The sequence below is a fragment of the Crocodylus siamensis genome, chromosome 5 (assembly GCF_052110815.1).
Source record: "Crocodylus siamensis isolate JL-2025a chromosome 5, ASM5211081v1, whole genome shotgun sequence".
In the NCBI taxonomy this organism is placed as follows: Eukaryota; Metazoa; Chordata; order Crocodylia; family Crocodylidae; genus Crocodylus; species Crocodylus siamensis.
Genome location: NC_143399.1, coordinates 160,453,917 through 160,472,310, shown reverse-complemented (window position 1 = coordinate 160,472,310; position 18,394 = coordinate 160,453,917). Strand labels below are relative to the sequence as shown.

At 46.7% G+C, this 18,394-nt stretch overlaps 1 protein-coding gene and 1 long non-coding RNA gene across 2 annotated transcripts in view; one reads left to right on the top strand and one right to left on the bottom strand.

Moving 5' to 3' along the window:
• The window catches only part of DGKB (diacylglycerol kinase beta), a 604,653-nt gene that overhangs the window by 50,205 nt on the left and 536,054 nt on the right, over positions 1-18,394 (bottom strand). The window lies entirely within an intron of this gene.
• LOC149864833 (uncharacterized) overlaps positions 1-18,394 on the top strand; it is a 38,159-nt gene that overhangs the window by 3,189 nt on the left and 16,576 nt on the right. The window contains exon 2 of the long non-coding RNA XR_016442299.1: positions 1,774-1,840. This is a non-coding gene — a long non-coding RNA (uncharacterized LOC149864833). The remainder of the gene's footprint in view (positions 1-1,773; positions 1,841-18,394) is intronic.

The following is an 18,394-nucleotide window of genomic DNA, read 5'->3' as shown; positions in this document are numbered from 1 at the left end:
ATGTATGTCACTTTCTCTTTCAATCAAACTATACAACATTTTTATAATGAAGTCCAAATAACTAAAGACCGGAGTGAAATCCAAATTAAAAAAGGCTCTGGGCAATTTATAAATGTCACAAAATAATCACTTCAAACATTTGTATCATGTGTACATCATATTAAAAATTTTAATGAGGTAATACTTGAATCTACACACAGTCTAAGTTAAAAAGATCAAATCCTCGGTGCCTCCTGTTGCATTACTTGGATTGGGAAATTCCCTGTGCACTAAAGTGGCACTACCCAGCTTTTAAAAATTACGTCACTGAATATATCAAATATTGATTATGGAACATAAAAGGGAAACTTTTACTATTTTATGTTAATTTTACTTGTTAGCCTTCCCCTCATCATAGCTTGCTACATGGAGCCTTTTATTAGTTATTCTGAAAAAGAGAGAATACTCAAGTGTAACAGATAAAGAGATACAAGGACTTACCTTCCCTTCATGCAGAATTTCTGATTTTAAAGACATACTGTATTATGTCATAAGTCTCTGTGCTTCACTAATTTCAACGACTGCTGGTTTCTTTATGATTTTGATTTTGCAATTGAAACTGAATGGCTAGCAGACAAAAGGACAGAAACAGCTGCAGCTGGTATTATTGATTATTTCCTCAATTTGAAGGAAGTAAAGCAGGAGGCTAACAACATTGGAGGACAAAGACTAAGTTGTTGTTCCACATTTCTGGCAAAGCCAGTCACTGCCCACTGCAGCATACACTGAATTAATTCAGAAAATGTAGCCATTATTATTTTAATACTTAGACTTCACTAGAATTTGTCTGTTGTGATGAAGAGTTTTTATCTCATTACAGTTTTAGTAAAACCTGAAATCCCTAATATGAAAAGACACTAAATCCAATATAAACATTCTGGAAACAGTTCTTGGGTTGTGTTATATCAACAACTTCCTAACATTATACTGAGCTCATAATAAGTAATGCCACCCTGAGAGGCCCTGTCCTCTTAAAGAGAACTGTGTGTAACCAGAACTAAAAATGGATGTAGACTTTATAAAATGAAAATTTTGTTGCGAGTCCTGGCCCCCCAAAAATCAAATCAGGACAGGAAACCCATGGAAGTTTATAAAACCAGTTATACAAATACTATTTGTTATAAAGCTCTTCTGCCCGTCCTCCAGTTCATTGACTTGACATCAGCCACCATTTGAATGTCATATGGACAGCCTCAATTTAAGGAAATACATTAGGAAGTTTATGTAGAGCTGTCTACATTTAGAAACCATGCAGCAGATATGTAGCGTTGTTATAAAGACAAACTTGTACTGAAGCAACTTCCTGTGGTGTGCTATTGCAGCAATGCCGAGATGCAACAGAACATTTTCACTGGCTAAACTAGACAGGTGAGGTTGCAGTGATCTGGTTACACTGATGCAACTTTGGGGCAACCCAAACCAATCCCGGCTGATATACACTTGTCTACACCCACAGTTGTGCTGGCTCAACTGAATAGTTATATCAAGCATTTTTGCTAAAATACTGCAACTCCTTTCTGTAAATTACTGAATTGACTTGCATACTATATGCACTCCGCCCTCAGCCCTCAGAAACTGGGGAGTGTGTCTTAAGTGGGGGAGCTGGAATCTCTAGACTAGAAACATGAAGATACTATTTTTCAAAATTGCCATCTTCTTTCTCAACAAGCATTCAGAAAAGACTCAGTATTAAATCTTTTACATCTACTCTTTGGTTGCTGTCTGATAGTGAAGCTGGAAGACATCTTGCAACAGAGCCTCTCCATGAAAAAGCCACCAACATTCTGCCTTCAGAAACAAAGTGAGTGCCTTATTTGGTGGCATGTGATATGTGAAAATATGGTACTATGGTGCAAACCCTATTTTGATAACAAGTGGACAGTTATAATAGGAGTTTGCACTGAGGTAGCCATACTGGTATAGCTATAGCAGTATAAATTTTCCTAATTCAGACATGCTTTTTTAGGCAAACAAGCTAGTATTTTTATAGGAAGGTTTTTGAATTCTGAAGCTAAAAAAGAAGAATGATGTGGTGCATTTAAAATTTCAACAAATTTTAAAAGAAATTAAATCTTAAAAATGTCTGATCTATGCATTCTCACAGCTGTGTAAAGTCACGTGACCCCAGTGTTAAAAGTCAGGGGTGGCATCTATCACCTTGTTCTCTTTCACAATATTCCATTTAACATCCAGGCACCGAGCTCTATCCTGACTTAAATCAGTGTTTCATACTAATTTAGATTTATAAGCTGAATCTAGTACCCTGTATGCAAATGATAATGAAAGAGATATTTCTTTAGTGTAGCTTGCTACACTCCAAGAGCAATAATCAATATTTTATCAAAATGATTGTGTTAAGCTGAAATTAGTTCAAAGACTTATGTACAAAGGTTTGAAGAAGATTGATGGTAAGCATAACTATAAGTATTTAGTACTAGCTAATCTGAAAAAATGGAGAAAATGGGATTATTGTCATGATTAAAGTTTAGTACATAGAATAATACAAAACTAGAGCTCGAAAGGTACACAATCTCTTGCTTATGATAGGGTCTAAGTAAATATAGTTGTTAAAAAAATTTCTGATAGAAAATATTATTTTCAAGTTGATACTTTCTTTCTAAATACTACACCTTGTTTCTGATTCTTGAAAATGCTGTCCCCTGTTTCCTACATATTTGAGGCATAATTACAATTCCTTTCCCGCTCCATTTCATATAGTAAAAAATTATGACTGCTCTAACTAGAAGCACTGACTGCACAATTAAATAATGCATCTTACTTAGAGGTGGACACTCAACCTAAGAAAAAATATCCACTATTCCTTTAATGAGGGGAGTACTGAGACTCATTAAGGCCAGAAAACATCTCCTTTTCAGCTCTTTCTGATTCTGGTGCAAAGCAGCTAGAAAGTCTGCCAAAACAAACAAACAAACAAAATTATACTGTGGTGATAGATAAAAAGCAGCAGCCAAAACCACCACAATTTGTCACAATTGGCTGTTGTCTCTGTTCAGAAAAGGCCAAGTGCTGGAATAGCAGGGGTGTTGCATGTCAGAATTAAGTCTTATTGGCAGACCTGTGTAGGAAAGCTTGTATGTTGGCTGTGATCACTGACTATTGCTTGGGAAAAATGAACCCCATTCACTTTTATGGGCATTAAAATTATCCCCTCTTAAAAAGCCAGCAAATAGCTAAGACGACATACAGATATTCAGTTTCTCTTGGGAAAACCACCACTCTACCAGGAGAAACCATGAGTGTACAGATGTTAAAGATTTTTTGCTGGAGTAAAACTGGCCACTCCAGTAGAAAAATAACTCAGGAACAACCAGGGTTAAATCATTCCCAGGAGTTTCTCCTGGGAGAAACAATGTCACATTCTCTTATGGGAAAAGCCACAGCATAATCTTCCAGCATCCCTGGGTGCTTTGTTTCCCTCCTCACCCTTCAGCGAGACAGTGTGTCACTTGATGGACTCAGCTTTTCCAGCTAAGTAGGGAGCAAAACATGACTCCTTCACAATTCTACACTGTGCTGTAGGGAGATATGAGCTGACTCTGGGTTTGGGTGAGCTAAGCAGGGCTGCCCTTTGCACTGCTGCCATCTGTCTCTAGACAGACTGAGGGTGCCTGCAGAGTATGCTGAGATATGTGTGAAAAAGGGCCCCCTGGCTGTGCAGCCTCAGCACTGCAAGCTGCCTGCTTTTCAGGGGCTCAGCCTGCAAATGTCTCTTCAAGCAGCTCTAGATTAGTTTTCTACAAGGAGAACTAACCAAGGAGAATTCTCCAAGATCATTTGAAAATGTGTACACAGCCTAGGCTTGTCAAGTGAAACTGAATAAAATCAGTGTATTGGAACAGAATGACTTCTTCACAGGAACAACAACAGAAAACACAAGACTGCACTTTCCCTTACAAATACAATGCAATATCTGATAAAATATGTATGCAAAGAGGACTATAAAAATTATATACATTAACTTAGATACCACTTTGCACACTTAAATTAGTTAAAACTATTAAAGAAGGGTTTAAAATAGCTTAAGAAAAATGAAAGCTCTAGTAATAAAGACAGGTAAGTGGCAAAAGGAATGTCCTGAGACTGCCTTGGCACAAAACAGGGGAGTTTAATGAAATATCCATTCTTTGTGTCTCTGCATTTTTCATGTTATAACAGCATTTTGCTTCACAGTTTCATGCTGCAATGTTTCAGAATGATTCATGCCATTTTACAAGACTGTTGTAATTTACATAATAGCTTAAATTGTTATAATCATGATAAAATGCTGAAAAAGCATACAGCACCCTGGGAATTTCAGATTCAGTTTTTGCAATCTGTTGCTAAACCCAAGTGAAATAATTTCTGTGTGTAAGCAGCAGATATCTGTCAACTAAAAAGGCACTAATTTTAAGAATATGTAGCCACTGATCACCTATCAGGAAATGAAAAGGGGTATCAGGCCATGGTCTCAAACCTGGGGCCTCAGTCTGACCATCACAACCACTCAATTCAGCCTGCCACTTATAGCTGGTCACCCTGGCTGGCCAAGGCTGGACTGAAGCCTCCAGCTGGGCCTATTCCTCCACTCACTGGCACTAAAGTGGCCTGGCCAGGGTCAGCTAATCCTCCACTTTCACCCGTATAAACCCCATACCCAGAACAGCAAGTGTCTGGGCAATGAGAGTCAATTTCATCCCAGATTGCATTGCTATTCCTCTGACTTGTGCTCTCACTCTGCTCTCTGCCTGACCCCCTGGCTTCCTGGTTCAAGCCAGTTGGTACATAGTTATGTGAGAGTGTTCTACATGCAAGGGATGTTATTCATCTCATAAGCATAGGGAAGAAGCTCTTTGCTATGAGTAACGTCAATTTATTGAAGAAAGCTTTATATTAGGTACATCCGGGGGATAGGGAAAATGTTCTACTGCTGTACATGATGCCACTAATCCCAGCAACACATGAGAGGGCATTCAAGCAATGGGCAACCAGATTAGGACTGACATCTTGAGAGACAGGCAGTGTGATGGAAAACCTGAGGGGTGTAGGGGAGGGCTCAGGTGTCTTTATGGGAATGCCAGATGTATGGAAAATAAATAGGGGGAACTGGCACTCCTTGTGGTCGACAAGAATTTTGATGTGGCTGGGTTGGTGGAAACCTGGTAGGATGGTGCACATGACTGGGCAGTGAATATTGAGGGCTATACGGTTTACAGGAAAGATCAGGTTGGAACAAAGGGAGGAGGTGTGACCCTCTATGTGAAAGACCAGTACCCCTCCCTGCAGGTCATGTTTGAGACCCTCTGGGTCAGGATACAAGGGGAATCAGGAGAGGCAGACTTGATGATGGGAGTCTACTACAGGCCTCCCTCCCAAGAAGAGGAGAGTGATCAGGCATTCTCTAGACGACTGATCGAGGCAGCTTACACTAGGGACATGACTGTCATGGGTGACTTCAACTACTCTGACATCTGTTGGGAGGATCACTCAGCCACCTTTGGCAGGTCAGCCTACTCCTTGGCAACAATAGACCAACTGTTTCTGACACCGGTTACGGAAGGGCCTACTAAGGGTAAGGCCATTCTGGATTTATTGCTGGCCAAAGGGGAGGACAACATAAGCAACCTAGGGATTGGTGGTACTTTAGGAGACAGAGATCAAGACTTGGTTAGGTTCACTATCCACCATAAGGCTGGGAAATCAGTCTGCAGAACAGAAGTCCTGGATTTCAAGAAGGCAGATTTTGGCAAACTCATGAGGCTATTTGAGAGGCTTCTGCAACCAGCAGCTGGATGATCTGGGAATTCAGGAGCAGCAGTGCTTCCTTAAGGTGGCAATTCTCACGACCCAATAACAGTCCATCCCCATGCAGACAAAACGTGGGAAAGCAGCTAATAGACCCACTTGGCTAACTAGGGTATTAAGAAGTTATTGAAAAAGACAAAAAACAAGTGTATAAGCAATGGAAGAGTGGCTCAGCAACCAGAGAGGAATACATCTGTATCGCCAGGGTGTGTAAATATGAGACACAGAAAGCTAAGGCTGGCATTAGGGCTGTGTGATATTTCTCCGACTGTTTTGTTACGACGCTGTTTCAGCTTGTTTCAAGCTTGAAACAGCAAAATCAGAATGAAATGAGGGGCTTTGAAACCACCTCAAAATGAAACAAGGGCAATCAAAAAGTTTTGAAAGTTTTGAAACGTTTTGAGTTTCGAAGCTCAAGCTGGCTTTGCCAGCAGGGAAACAGAAAGTGAGGAGAGGGGGAGAGAGGAAGAGGGAAGGACTGCTCTCATATTGGCTGTGTAGCTGGCCAGTGACTGTGATCCTTCCCTGAAGTCCCTTCCAATCCAAGTGCGCTGGAGGAGGAATGGAAAAACTGCATAAAAGGCAGCATAGTTTGAACTGGCCTGCTTTCTGGCTTGGAGTCTGACAGTTACTGAGCTGCGTCTTCCAGCAGCTCAGGAGCATTCAAAAATGAAGGCTATTACTAGCACAGATTTGAATGATTTCCTACTTGCTAGCTGAGCCTAGTAAGTGGCATTCCAGAATACCTTTTTCTTTCTTTTAGAGCCTTTTATGTTATTATTATATTCATTTATTTTTTTCAATTTTTTAATTATATTGGATATTATACTATAGAATTTAATTTATATAGGAAGAGAGATGCATTTATATTTTATTTATATACATTTATACTTTGTGGCATACATTACATACCTTATAGAATTTATATAGGAAGAGAGATTCATTTATACCTTGTGGCATAGACTACACACCTTACAGAATTTATATAGGAACACAGATGTATTTACATATTTGTATAAAAGTAAGATGCTATGAAACACACCATGAAGCATGGTGGAAAGGCAGCTGGTAAGCCTTCAGGGAGGGGTGGAAGATGGGGTAGAGCTCCCCCCCACTCCCCAAACTGAGACACAGTCTCTTTCCTACAACTAGCAGGGATGAGGCTTCCACAAGCAGCAAGGAGAGGGGAGCAGTGCCAGTGCCTGTTCCTGAGACTCCAACCCCTCCAAGAGCACCAGCTATAACCCCACCACCACCATGACAACAAGCAGCAGCACCAGCACCAGCATGACAGTCTCCTCCACCCCCATTTCACTTCCCATGCTGAGCCTTCCAGTGCCAGAGGAAGAGCTGAGCTGAATCTCAGTGCCCTAGCAAGGGAAATTATGGGGAAAGAGGGGGAATCAGCTGAGTTTGTGCTCCACACCCCTCAAATTTTCCCTAGAGCCTGGTCTCCTTCCCCAGAAGGCACTTCAGAGGGGGTTGATGTAGAGATTGTGGAGGCAAGTAGCTCAGCTGAGTCCACTCCTCCTGTTGCTGTGCCTCTGCCTGCTGAGGAAAGGGAAATTGCAGCATCCACACATCCACTCGCACCCCAGAAGTGAGCGAGTAGTGTGGTCTGGGATCATGTTGAATTGGCAGATGATCCCATGTATGCTATTTGCCTGCACTGCTGAGCCAAAACTAGCTGAGGAAAGGGAACAAAACACATGAGCACTGTGGAGATGCTGATGCATCTCCACAGGCACTACCCCTTGTCCTTGCTCCTCCTCAGGCTAGCACCAGTGCGAGCATGCCCAAATGGAAGTCCCCCTCTTGGTCCAAAGCCCCCATCCCACCAAAGCAGAGGCAGGCCACCCTGGAACAGTGGGGGAAAGGAGGACAGAAAGCGGGGTGTGCTGCAAGGGCAAACAAGATCACCCAGAGCATTGCAGTGATGCTTGCGGTCAATGCCAAGCCCTTCTCCTTAGTTGAGTGGACAGGGTTCAGGCAGTTCATGGTGCTCATGCCCCCATCCCACCAAATGTCCACACACACCACCTTCAGCAGGGCAGTGTTCCCTCCCTGTATGAGGCATGCAGGGAATACTTGAGGGAGAAGCTGCACAAAGAAGGTCTGCAGGTGGCCTTACACTTCACCTTGGACATCTGGAGCATCTGGGGTGGAGATCACAACTCTCTCTCCTTCATAGGGCACTGGTGCAACCAGTCAGGCCACGGGTGGGCTCTCCTTCAAGCTGAGGTCATGGATGAGTCCCACACAGCAACAGAAATAACAGGGCCATGAACCACTTGGTGCTGGGGTGGCTCATTGGACAGGGCAAGCTCACCTGTGGGTTCATAGTCACCAACAATAGGGCCAATATAGTCAAGGCAGTCCGTGATGCCAACTTTGCTGGCATCCGCTGTGTGGCACACAAGTTATACCTCATTGTCAGGGATGCCTTGGAGGGGGACAGAGCTGCCAGTGATGGCACCAGCAAGCTCATTCCAAATGCAGGAAGGTGGCAGGCTACTTCCACTGGAGCATCAAGCGGGGCAGGATGCTGTAGGACAAATAAGCAGAGATGAACATCTTGCAGAACAAAATCATGCAGGATGTGGAGACTTGGTGAAACTCCACATACTTGATGCTCAAGAAGCTGGTGGAGCAACAGAAGGCCATCCATGAGATGGCCATCCTCGAGATGGCCATGAGATTGGGATCAGCGGTTCCCTTAACAGAGCTGAGTGGGATAATACCATCTCCCAGATCTTGGTGGTCCTCAAGCCCTTCCTTGAGCCCACCAAGACCCTCAGCACTAGCAACGCCCTCCTTAGCCAGATGATCCCCATGGTGAGGGAACTTCAAAGCCACATGGAGAGCTTCTAGGGGACAAATGTTCCTGGCTAGGGCAAGCTGCTTTCACCAGATGTCCAAGCACTAGTGAGGCAGCTGAAGGAGGGCATCAGGAAAAATAGACCGATCCCTTTCAGTTCAGTATGGTCTGTGTACTGGCCACCATGTGTGACCTGAGGGTAAAAGGCAGTGTATGCAGCAGCCAAAGCCTGAATCAGTGGATGGAAGTGCTGGTGAAGAGAGTCAGGGAGGCAGAGTGGCAGAGGCAGGGGGGCGTGGAAGAGGAGGATCAACTGTCCCATGCTAGCATGCCATCCACTAGCCAGTCTCCTCTTCCACCACAGATGCTGCCACTGTGGGCCAAGGGCATGGCTTCCATGATGGGGTCCAGAGGCACCAGATTCCACCATCAGGCATGTAGAACTCAGGTCTTGGTGGCTGCCTATCTTGCCAAGGATGTGGAGCCACTGCTGTGCGACCCCTTAGCCTACATGGCCATGTTTGCCCACTGGATCTGGCCATGTTTGCCCATGAACACCTGTCCTGTCCAGTGACCAGTGTTCCAAGTAAGAGGGTGTTCAGCATTGCTGGGGAAGTAATGAGACCCCACCACATTTGTTTGAATCCTGCTTTGGTGGATCAGCTGGTGTTCCTCAAGGTGAACCATCTGCTGCTGGGGTTCTCCAAGCTCCAGGTGCAGATGGAGTGAATGCCACTCTTCTCACTCCATCTGCACCCATTTTCTTTTTTCATTTTTTAAAAGCCATTTCATGCCCCACTCTCAGAGCTGGAGGCAGCACTCACTGCATCACCAGCCAGCAGGGGAAGAACATGTCCCTGCTGAGCTCCCATGCTGGGATGAACTTGAAAGTATGGGCTGGGTCTATGGGGAAGGAGGAGGGTCCAAGTCCTGGGCGTGACCACTAAAACTGCACTCTGCCAGGGTTAGGGAAGCCTCAGCAGGGGCTACCATCCCTGCGAGTTTCAACTGAATCAGGAAAGAAATGACAAAAGTTATAGGCAGTTTTGTGCTTCCTCAGTATAGCCTATGGACAAAACATGAAAACAGCATTGAAACAGTAAAGCGGCTTTGATGAAATGAAATGGAACAGCAGTTTCAAAATGAAATGCAACTCAAAATGAAACACTGTCCCACTGGAACATCAAAATGGAAGTAAAAATGGAACGGTGCTGTTTCGCACAGCCCTAACAGGCATGGAGATCAAGCTGGCAACCGGAATTAAAGACAACAAAAAGTCCTTCTACAGTTACATAGGGAGCAAGAAAAACATCAGGCTCCACTGTGGGACCCCTACTGAATACTCAGGGTAGCCCACAGTCAATGCCCATGAAAAAACTGAACTTCTAAAGATATACTTCATGTTGGTATTCCTGAAATCAAACAGGGGCTGTTTACCTGACTAGAGGCCCAGGGAACAGGCTACATGAAATCAGTCCTGAACAGGTGAGGGATCTCCTACAACACTTGGATGTTTTCCAGGTGGCTGGGCCTGATGACCTACACCCAAGAATCCTGAAAGAACTGGTTGAGCTTATAGCAGCACTAATGGCCAAGCTGTGTGAAGAATCATAGAACTTGGGAGTGGTCCTGGATAACTGGGAGAGGGCCAATGTGCTGCCTATCTTTAAGAAAGGGAAGAGAGATGACCCCACAAACTACAGACTGGTCAGTCTGACTTCAATCCTGGGTAAAATCTTTGAAAAATTTATTAAGCAGGTTATCAATTACAAGCACCAGCATAGCTTTGTTGAGGGTAGATCATGCCCGACAAACCTGGTATCCTTCTATGACCAGGTAACTAGCCATCTGGACAAGGAACATGAAGTTGATGTGATTTACTTAGACTTCAGTAAAGCCCATGGGATTCTCAGAAACAAACTGGAAGGTGCTGGTCTGGACCAGTCTACAGTGAGGTGGGTGGACAATTGGCTTAGAGGCTGCTTCCAGACGATGGTAATCGATGGGATGACTTCATCCTGGAGAGCCATCTCCACTGGTGTCCCCCAGTGATCAGTGGTTGGATCTGTGCTCTTTAATATCATAGAATCATAGAAGTAGGGTCGGAAGGGACCTTGTAGATCTTCAAGTCCGACCCCCACCTGGGCGGGAGAAAAAACTGGGCACAAATGATCCCAGCCAGGTAGGCATCAAGCCTCCTCCTAAAGACCCCCAAGGTAGGAGCCAGCACCAGTTCCCTTGGAAGTTGGTTCCAGATCCTAGCCGCCCTAACTGTGAAGTAGTTCTTACGGATGTCTAATCTAAACCTACTATTCAACAACTCGTGGCTGTTATTCCTTGTTATGCCAGGGGGCGCTAGGGGAAACAAGGTCTCTCCCAAACCCTTCTGGTGCCCCCTAGTGAGTTTATAGATGGTCACTAGGTCCACCCTCAGCCTTCGCTTGTGAAGGCTGAACAGGTTCAGATCCTGCAGTCTCTCATTGTAGGGTCTGCCCTGTTGTCCCCGGATCATGCGTGTGGCCCTCCTCTGGACCCTCTCAATGTTGTCCACATCCCTCCTGAAGTGGGGCGCACAGAACTGGACACAGTACTCCAGCTGTGGCCTGACCAGTGTTGCATAGAGGGGAAGGATCACCTCCTTTTCCCTGCTAGAGATGCACCTGTGGATGCATGACAAGGTCCGGTTAACCCTGCCAACCGTGACCTCACATTGTTGGCCCACGTTCATCTTGGAGTCACCCTCCTTGGAGATGTTCAAAATGAGGGGGGATAGGCACCTTGTTGGGCTCATCTGAGCCCAATAACTTCCTGCCCACAGCAGGGGACCAGACTTACAGGTCCCTTCCAGTTCTATGTTTCTATTATTCTATGATTCTAACTTGCTCCTAGACCCTGCTCTCCACTTGATCTCCTGCCTTATCAACTTGGTTTGTTCTCTGACTCCACCCTCTGCTTGATCCTCCCCAGCTTCTTGACTCAGCCTGTTCTTAGACCTGTTCTTGGATTGACCTCCTGGATTGTCCCTGGAATCTTTCTCCCTGAGGGGCCCCAACTGTGACCCCACCGTCCCATGACCCAGAGTGACAGAGACTCAATTCTCTAGCTGTTCTCTAATATTTTCTTGATGAAAGAGGGTGTGGCAGGAAAGTAGGGGGTGCTCCTGCATTGAGCCACCCACCTCACTGTGTCTGACCACCTTCCAGGCTCTTAGTACCTCCCTGGGGGCACCTCATGTCTGGCCAACCCCCTTCCTGGAGCTCTACACCCACTAGCCTGGGGGTAGACCTGCCATCACCCAGGGATGGGCTTGATTCTGGCTCTGCGCCCCCTGGGAAACACAGGCCTAGTAGCCCTTGAGGATACTTGACTCACTTCAAGAACTTGAGGTGTTTCCCTCAGTCAGAAGCACAAGTAGTGGTCTCCCTTAGTTGGCTGAACCAAGGGGACCCCAAGGCATAAACTAGACTCGCTCCCAATAAGTCTCCCACACTAGGTACAAAGGAGAACTTTATTGGTTACAAGGAGTAGGGTTGGAATAGGGTACAGAGTTGAGTAGTATCGGGAAAATCCATTAGATCAAACAGGGTGGCTGGAGTAGCCTCTGTGTTACTGCAAGCTAGTTAGATCTCATGTAGCTTACTCACAAGTATCATCCAGAGGCAAGTGAGTTTTGAAAGAGAGCGCAAGTTTCAGATGGTCCAGCTCCTTTCTCTCTCTAGGTTTTCCTCATGGCTGCTGCCCTTTCCTCCTGGGCAGTCCTTAACTTATATAGGCCTTATGACCTCATTTACCTGGTCCAATGGAGGCCAGCACCTGTTGGTTGTCAGCCAACCAATTTGAAATGCATTAATTTGAAATGTTGGGCAGACTGGTAGTTTCTAGCCCACCAGGGAGCCCAAGCCCCTCACCCAGCTATGTGATGCCAGGCACAACCGTTGGAGGCCTCAAATGCCTCTACACGAATGCTCGAAGTATGGGGAAGAAGCAGGAGGAACTCGCCCTCCTCCTAGCTGTCACCAGCCCTGACATAGTAGGGATCACAGAAACGTGGTGGGACTCATCGCATGACTGGGCGGTGAGTGTCAAGGGCTACAGGCTATACAGGAAGGACAGGATAGGAAGGAAAGGTGGAGGAGTAGCACTCTACATCAAGGAGGAATATACTTCCTCGTTAATTAGCAAGGGGGTAGAGGGGGGGCACTCTGAGGTGCTCTGGGTTAGAGTAAAAGGCAGTCCAGGGGAGAGAGACTTAACGGTGGGAGTCTACTATAGACCTCCCAACCAGGGAGAAGAGCTCGACCAGGAATTCTTAGGTCAGCTTACAGAGGCAGTGAGAGCTAAGGATGTGGTCATCATGGGGGACCTGAACTTCCCAGACATCTGCTGGGAGGAGCAGTCAGCCAAGTCTGATCGCTCACGTCGGTTCTTAGCCAGAGTGCAGGACCTCCATCTAACCCAGGAGGTGCACAGTCCCACCAGGGGAGACGCCTTGTTGGACCTGGTGCTGGCCACGGGTGATGACCTGGTGAGGGGGCTGCGGGTGATGGGCCACCTGGGAGACAGTGATCATCGCTTGCTGGAATTCACCATCCAGCGTAAGGTGGCAAAGGGCTGCAGCAAGGCAACAGCCCTAGACTTTAGGGGGGCTGACTTCAACAAGCTAAGGAGGATCGTTGGGGAAGCGCTGAGGACCCAGAGGGGAAGGGAATCAGATGTCGAAGGTGAGTGGTTGCTCCTTAAGGAGACGATCCTCCATGCCCAAAGGGAGGTAATCCCAACAAGGGTCAAAGGGAGCAGGAGGGCACATAAACCCCCATGGCTCACTAAGAGCATCCGGGAATGCCTCCTTGCTAAAAGGGAGGCATATACCCAATGGAGAGATGGGGTCATCACCAAGAAGGACTATGTTACAGTCACCCGAGGATGTAGGGGGGCAGTCAGGAGGGCCAAGGCAGAGTTGGAGATAGGACTAGCTTCCCGGATTAAGGACAATAAGAAGTCCTTCTTCAAATACATAGGGGGTAAAAAGAGGGTCCCGGGTAATGTGGGGCCCCTGCAGGACACGATGGGCAACTTAGTCATCACGCCAGATGACAAAGCTAACATATTTAACGATTTCTTTGCCTCTGTCTTCCTAAGTAGGGACCAGTTCAGCCACCTCCCTGCTGGGCCCCCCTCGGGCCCCGAGAGAGACACGCCTGGGCCAGGGGTTAGCGAGGAGTTAGTTAGGGTACTTCTGGAGAGGCTGGACGTGTTCAAGTCTGCTGGTCCGGACGATCTTCACCCTAGGGTTCTACAGGAACTGGCCGAGGTCATTGCGGGACCCCTGGCGCGGCTCTATGAGCACTCGTGGTGCTCTGGCGAGGTGCCGGAGGACTGGAAGAGGGCCAATGTGGTCCCTATCTTCAAAAAGGGAAAAAAAGAGGACCCGGGAAATTACAGGCCAGTTAGTCTTACCTCAATCCCGGGTAAGCTCTTTGAAAAAATTATCCTGGCACACATCCAGGAGGGCCTTGCGGGGGAATGCATGCTCAGGGGCAACCAACATGGGTTCATCAGTGGCAGGTCTTGTCAGACCAACCTGGTGGCCTTTTACGATCAGGTCACCAAATCATTAGACGCAGGGGTTGCTGTGGATGTAGTCTTTTTGGACTTCCGGAAGACTTTCGACACTGTCTCTCACCCTGTCCTCATCAAAAAGCTGGGAGACTGTGGTGTCGATGCCCACACGGTCAAATGGGTCGCCAACTGGTTGGAGGGCCGCACCCAGAGGGTGGTAGTGGATGGGTTCTTCTCGACCTGGAAGGACGTGGGCAGTGGGGTTCCGCAGGGCTCGGTCCTCGGGCCCGCACTGTTCAACATCTTCATCAGTGACTTGGATGACGGGGTAGAAAGCGCCCTGTTCACGTTTGCTGATGACACTAAGATGTGGGGGGATGTGGGTGCACTAGAAGGGTGCAATAGGCTACAAGCTGACCTTGACAGGTTGCAACGGTGGGCGGATGAGAATAGGATGGGGTTTAACACTGATAAGTGCAAGGTGTTGCACATGGGGAGGAAGAACCGGCACCACACTTACAGGTTGGGGAACTCCCCTCTTGCCAGCACGGAGACGGAAAAGGATCTTGGAGTCGTCACTGACTCCACGATGAACATGGGCCGGCAGTGTGGGGAGGCAGTCAAGAAGGCCAACCGTACCCTGTCATGCATCCACAGATGCATCTCGAGCAGGTCCAGGGAGGTGATCCTCCCCCTCTATGTGGCACTGGTCAGGCCGCAGCTGGAGTACTGCGTCCAGTTCTGGGCGCCACACTTCAAGAGGGACGTGGACAATATGGAAAGAGTTCAGAGGAGGGCCACTCGTATGATCAGGGGTCAGCAGGGCAGGCCTTATGAGGAGAGGCTACGGGACCTGAACCTGTTTAGCCTCCACAAGAGAAGGTTAAGGGGGGACCTTGTGGCCTGCTACAAACTGGTCAGGGGGGATCAGCAGGTATTGGGGGAGTCCCTGTTCCCCCGTGCACTGCCAGGAGTGACCAGGAATAATGGTCACAAACTGGCGGAGGGTAAGTTTAGATTAGATATTAGGAGACGCTACTTCACAGTCAGGGCGGCTAGGGCCTGGAACCAGCTTCCAGGGGAAGTGGTGCAGGCTCCTAGCCTGGGGATTTTTAAAAGGAAGTTAGATGAGCACCTTGCCGGGGTCATCTGACCCCGGTGCTCTTTCCTGCTAAGGCAGGGGGTCGGACTAGATGATCTACCTAGGTCCCTTCCGACTCTAACTACTATGAAACTATGAAACTATATAGGCAGGAGCAGGTTTTCTCCCTCCCTCAAGAATATATCCAGCTCAGGTTATCTAAAGAGATGGGGTAAGGTTTGTACTCTCTGCAGGGCCCATCCTAACCAAACTGTCACAGAGCAGAGTTTTTGGGGAGAAACAGAGGTGGCCTTCTGCCACAGAGGGAACTCCCAGTTTGTCTAATAACTTCTACTCCACAGCACACGGTGGTGGTGAGGGGAATTATCAGAGAGTAGAGGAACATATTAAAGAGAAAGAGAGGTTTATTAAATCCAGCAATTGCCAGGTAAGAGATACTGCTCCTTTAAGAGAGCTAGGAAGAGACTCAGGAATATATCTCTCTTTTTGTCCAAGCTGCTGAGAGTAAAGTATTAATAGAGCCATTTAGATTATAAATAATAGAACTACAATTGTGTTAGTAGAAGTCTACTAATTTACCCCACCCTTTATGAATTTCTATTGCTGCAAAGAGCCTAAACCAGGGTTGCTCAACACCTGGCCCATGGGCCAGATCCAGCCCCTGACACCATACCATCCAGCTCACTGGGCTCCTCATGGCCCTGAAAGCTAGATTGGCCATGCAGAGCAGCTCAGGGCCTGCTCCTGGTTCTAGAACCTGATCCTGGCATGCAGGCATGGCACAAGACTCTGGAGCCTGATGCCAGCAAGAAGTAGTAGTGCAGGGCCTCAACACATAATCCTGGTAGATGGAAGTGGCACAGGATCCTGGGACCTGATCCCAGCATGTGAAGGTGATGCAGGGCCCTGGGGCCCAATCCTGGCACACAGGGTGACACATGACCCCGGCAGGCCCAATCCTGGCATGCTGGGTTTCATTTGGCCCACAGACCAGCCCCATACCATTCAACTGGTGCACAGGGCCAAAAGGCTGAGCATCTTTAATTTAAAACAAAGTAAATACTTGGTGTCAGAAACAAAATGAGCAAATTCATGCTTTGGTTTTTTTTTTGTATGATTAAAACATTGTCTATATCTTTATCTCTGTGCATTTTGGAATTTTTGTCAATTTGGGAGCTCTTAGCCATTAGAGATGTTACCAGTGATCACTACATGAAGTGGCTCTTATCAATCCCCCTAGTTTTGGTAAGAAATCATAAGAAATGTCTTTGTATAGATGCTGAAGCATTTGAAAGGACCAAACTAGCTGGAAGGTGTTACTGAATCTGATCTTCACATGCCATGAGAAAAATAAGTAAAGGCCAGAAAGCTGCTCATTTTCTAATATGTATAGGGAAAAAAGGCAGAGCTTTGGTTTCAATGGCAGGCTCATGAAACAACTCTGGACAGGCTGTTTGAAGTATGTGAAGCCAATTTTTCTCAAGTAAAATTACGTCCATACGCAGACAATAAAAAACTATGGGTGAAATCAGGTACTTTGTAACACAACTGGTGAATGGGTTCTGTGAACAATAAAAGACTATACTTTCTCAAACAGAGATGGCATGCTGAAGGACAAACCTTTGTGAGATCACACTCAAAAGAAATGCAAGAACAATTATCAAGGGAGGACAATTTAACATCAGCAAAAGCTATTAAAATAGCTAGGGCACATGAGACAGCCAGACAGCAGCTAAAACTACTCACTTACCACCAGGTCCAACATGTATATGATAGAATAGCAACTGGACTTACACAGAATGAAGGCTTAAGCGTATAACTGCAGGGGACCAAGCAGACACAGTATTAAGTATGTAATGCAGCAAAACCATAGACACAACTGGCTTGTAGTAAATTTGGATTATGTTATGTAAGACAAAAAGAATGCTCTGCCTCAGGGAAGATACTGGAAGTGCCACAAAGCAAACCATTTTGCACAGGCAAATGGAAAAGTTCAGGGTGAACACTGTATGCAACTGGAGAGCATATATAAAAAGACAAATTCAGATGCAACCATAGAATCATAAAAATTAGGGTTAGAAGGGACTTCAGGAGGTCATCTAGTCCAACCCCCTGCTCAAAGCAGGACCATGTCCAACTATATCAGTGATATAGACTAGGCTTTGTCTAGGTGGGTCTTAAAAACTCCAAGGATAGAGATTTCACAACTTTTCCTGCTCCCCCCACATCCCAGCCTACTTGTAGCTTCCCAGCTGTCTATCCCAGGGGAGCAGGCAAGGAAGGGTTAATCTGCCCGCCCAGGTGTCACTGTGGGCTGAGCTCACCAGAGAGTAGAAGCAGCAATGGTGGCAGGACAGGCAGGTTTGCTCCCCTTGGACAGACAGCATGGACAGCCACAAGTAAGTGAGGTGGGAGGGGGAGAACAGGGAACTGGGATGCTGAGGAAGGCAGGGGGGAGGCAGGGAATCCAAACCAGGCCAGCAGGAGGGGGCGGTGGGGGCAGGTGGAGTGCTTATACTAAGGTGTAGCCTAGAGTGGTAGCACCTTAGTTTAACATGAGCTGGGGAGCATAGATCAGAGTTAACCCTAGCCTGGAGTGCTTAAGCTGCATAATGAGTGCTTGAAACCAGTTTCAGGTGTTAATGTTTTAAAAGATGTTAAAAGCTCCAGGAGCCATCCAAGCTTAGTGTGTAACAAGGCCCCCAGTAATCATCAGTGATGTTCTAGAACAGGGATTCCCAACCTTTTTATGCTGCAGACTGGCAAAACGCAGACCGGAAGTGACCATGGACCAGAAGTGACTGTGAACCGGCAAACCATGGACCAGAAGTGGTCGCAGACTGGCAAACCATGGACCAGCAGTGACCAGCATACTGTGGGCAGGCAGCCAACCCTTTTTTTATACTCAGCATCTTTATATACTGAGTATAAAAAGGGTTGACTTCTGGTCCACAGCATGCCGGTCACTTCTAGACTTCTGGTCTGGCAGCCAACCTTCCCATGGACTGGCATCCAACTCTTCATGGACCAGTACTGGGCCGTGGCCTGGGGGTTGAGAACCCCTGTTCTAGAAC